The sequence below is a fragment of the Lithobates pipiens genome, unplaced genomic scaffold, assembly GCF_037356315.1.
Source record: "Lithobates pipiens isolate NorthernLeopardFrog02 unplaced genomic scaffold, aLitPip1_a1.2 Scaffold_23, whole genome shotgun sequence".
NCBI classification, from domain to species: domain Eukaryota; kingdom Metazoa; phylum Chordata; class Amphibia; order Anura; family Ranidae; genus Lithobates; species Lithobates pipiens.
In genome coordinates this window covers 235278620-235282633 of record NW_027507785.1, presented here as the reverse complement: position 1 = coordinate 235282633, position 4014 = coordinate 235278620, and the positions used below count along the sequence as shown (strand labels likewise).

Here is a 4014-nt window from a genome sequence, read left to right as displayed (position 1 = left end):
TTTAGCATTATAAAAGTAAATACAAACACACTAAAATATTTAAGAAAAAATTGAAGACAATGGTTTAATACCAACAAGTATTCAATAATGACTATGAGAGTCTTTACTGAATGTAAATAAATCATTAGTCCATAAAGTATATAGTACTTTGCTATATTGTAGTAGATCACGATAATTGCATTAGACATAAAGATGGCAAAATCTTTATGTCTAATAAAAGCGTGTGCAAACAATTAACAGAAATCTTAGGGCCAACATCAGCTTGGGCACTTAGAACTCTGACCATTCCTTTCCTCCTTGCAGGCCTCCCCTATGCTTTTTTTTATATTGTTTGGTATACATACCTTTTATAGTTGTTTTTAAGTCTGGTCACATTAAACTGTTGGTCTATGTCTTGTTCCTCTAGCTTGTGGGTGGCTCCTGAACTCTTGACAATGTTGCTGTTCTCTGCTGCATTCTCTGAGAGTCCAGGGAAGATTGATGGGGTGTCTTGTGAGCAGGTCTTTGACTCCTTGGGCTCATAGGATCTGAGTTGAATAAAGTTGGTGCCATTCAACTTGGAAGGACAGAGCAGTGGATCTGCGGAGGACAGTGTGAAGAAGAAAGATGTCCTTTTCGGCAAGAGCTGCTTTTTGTACTTTAAAGCAGCATTAAACCAAGTAGCAAACATTTATTTTATTGCAGCTTACTAATTTTGAGATGTGGTGGCTACATTACTTTTTTTTCTTAGAATTCATCTGTTGATCTGATCAGTAAGTCTGTTCTTTATTAACTTCCTTTAATGGACCAAGCTGTCCAGAAAACTGGTAGTTGGAGGGTTGAGACAATCCATTTAACACTGACAGGGGTAATTATAATGGTCAACTTTTATTCCATATTTAAAAAAACCTTTATCCCAAATGGAAACTAAAGACTGTTGGTCAAGTAAACCTAAATCTGCTAATACAGTGGTCCCCAACCTTTTTGGCACCAAGGCCCGGTTTTGTGGAAGAATATTTTTCCAAGGCCCGGTGGGGGGGGAGGAATCGCGATGTGGTGCGTTATCGGTTCAATCATCCTGATACCATAATATCGGGACGATTGAAGTGCATTATTTATATTATTACAATATAATACAATGATTATATAGTTCAACTCAATGTAATGTAGAATCAGTGGGAGCCCCAAGCTTGTTTCCCTGCAACTAAACAGTGTTATGGTGTCAGGGTGACTGAAGCACGTTATTTCTATTACATTGGAATATAAAATGAAATAGTTATATTCACCATAATGCAGAATCAGTGGGATCCCTGAGCTTGTTTTACTGCAACAAGGCGGTCCCATCTTGGGGTGATAGGAGACAGTGACACTCGAAGTGTGTTGCTTATGTCCAGTCTGCTCCGTAATCTTGTTTTGGTTGCTGTCACTGCAGAAAATCCAGCTTCACAAAGATAGGATGTTGGAAATGGCAGCAAGCTTTTCAGCGCTTTTGTGGCAATTGCAGGATATTCTGCCTTGACTTTAATCCAGAACGTATGGAGGTTTGAAGTCGTCTCAAACATACTTTTAAGGCCACCATCATTTGCGATCTCAAGCAGTTGATCCTCTTCTAGCACGGACAGAGTGGATTCACCTGGCTTATTCACAAATGGGTCACGGATCCATTCCTTCCCAATTCGGGGGTCTTTTGAGGATGGGAAATAATGCTCAAATTCATTTGAAAGCTGATAGAGGTGATCATGCACCAGCTGTGTGAAAGAAGGTTCTGGCTCAGTCTCTTTCAAAAGATCTGATAAGGTTGGAAACATGTCAAAAATATTATTGTTGACTCGTCGCCCCCATAATTCCAGTTTGGCTTTGAATGCAGCCACTTTATCAGCAGACTTAAACACAGTTCTCATTCTCCCCTGAAGTGACAGATTGAGTTCGTTGAGCAGGTTAAATATGTCACACAAGTAAGCAAGTTTTGTGACCCATTCTGTGACACTGAAATGTGCTGCAAGTGGTGACTGTTTTTCAGAAAGAAATCTCTGGAGCGGCTCTCGTAACTCAAACACTCTGCTCAGTGATCTACCTTTAGAAAGCCATCTCACTTCTGTGTATAAGAGAAGACGAGTGTGCTCTGCATCCATCTCCTCACAGAGCTGTTCGAACAGACGTGAGTTAAGGGCATGTACTTTAATGTGGTTGATTATTTTAATCACAGCCTGCAAAACGTTGTTCAGTTCAGGTGACATTTTTCGGCTAGCCAGCATTTCTCTATGGAGGACACAGTGCGTAGACTCACATTCGGAAGCAACCTCCTTGACCCGAGTGGTAAAACCAGAAAGCCGCCCAGTCATGGCAGCAGCTCCATCCGTGCATACACCAACACAAAACGACCAATTCAGTTTTCCTGACATATACTCATTTAAAGAATTGAACAATTCTGCAGCTGTGGTGTTGGTCGGCAAGAAGAGTGCACATAGCATATCCTCATGGACATCCTCCTGGAAAACATATCGAACAAAAACAAGCATTGTTGCCTTGTTGTCAACATCAGTAGACTCATCGACTTGTATGGCATACCATGGTGACTCCTTAATTCTCTCTATCAGTTGCGTTTCAATATCCTCTGCAATTTCATTTATTCGTCTAGCTACAGTGCTAGCCGAAAGAGGAACATGCGCCACCTTTTCAACCGCAGCCTCTCCTAAAATTTCACGGCAAATGTCCTTTGCAGCAGGCAGGATCAACTGTTCTCCGATTGTAAATGGTTTCTTAGATTTAGCAATACGGTTAGCCACTAAGAATGAGGCTCTCAATGCAGACGCATTTATCGAAGAGGTGGTCTTCAATAATTGCTTCTGTCCTTCGTGTTCACGTTTTTTTCTTTTGAAAAACTCAACCGGCTTGTCTTTTAATGAAGGGTGTTTGGTCTCCATATGGCGAAGCAGTTTTGAAGGTTTCATGGCTTCATTGGATAGCCGCTCACCACATATTATACAAAGCGGGTTTGGAGAATGTGAATCACCTGATGCAATGAACCCATAATTTAAATAGGACTCTTGGTATTTTCTTTTAAATGCAGCTTTCTTTTTGTTTGCAGTCTTAGAACAGTCTTCTGTTGTCTCATCATTGGGTCTTTGCCCCTTTTCAAAAAAGCTCTGCAGTGACATTTGTTTTTTACTCATTTTGGCTAGTTGGCAAAGCCTGCCACCAGATGGGAATTGCCACTGCTGCGGCCTGTCTTCAGATGGGAATTGCCACTGCTGCGGCCTGTCTTCAGATGGGAATTGCCACTGCTGCGGCCTGTCACTGCTGCAGCCTGTCTTCAGATGGGAATTGCCACTGCTGCGCCCTGTCACCAGATGTGGATTGCCACTGCTGCGCCCTGTCACCAGATGTGGATTGCCACTGCTGTGACCTGTCACCAGATGTGGTTTGCCACTGCTGTGACCTGTCACCAGATGTGGATTGCCACTGCTGTGACCTGTCACCAGATGTGGATTGCCACTGCTGCGACCTGTCACCAGATGTGGATTGCCACTTTTCTGCCCCCAGATGTGGATTGTCAATGTCAGCTGCCAGCAGATGTGGATTGTCACTGTCACCTGCCACCAAAGCGTAACAGATTGTCACTAATTGGTTTTATTATAACAGTCTCACTATAAAAGTATTATAACGGTCCCAGTATAAAAAGTATTATTAAAAGTATAAAAGTCCCAGTATAAAAGTATTAAAAGGATTATTAAAAGTCCCAGTATAAAAATAGTATTAAACGTCCCAGTATAGAAATAATATTAAATGTCCCAGTATAGAAATAATATTAGATGTCCCATGATAGAAATAATATTAGATGTCCCAGTATAGAAATAATATTAGATGTCCAATGATAGAAATAATATTAAATGTCCCATGATAGAAATAATATTAAATGTCCCAGTATAGAAATAATATTAGATGTCCCGTGATAGAAATAATATTAGATGTCCCATTGCAGAAATAATATTAGATGTCCCATTGCAGAAATAATATTAGATGTCCCATTGCAGA

The 4014-nt window shown here is 40.8% G+C and overlaps 1 pseudogene; it reads right to left on the bottom strand.

Annotated features, from left to right (window-relative positions):
• Window positions 1-1277: 1277 nt before the first annotated feature.
• On the bottom strand, window positions 1278-3152 carry LOC143927136 (SCAN domain-containing protein 3 pseudogene; annotated as a pseudogene).
• Between the last annotated feature and the right edge of the window lie 862 nt (window positions 3153-4014).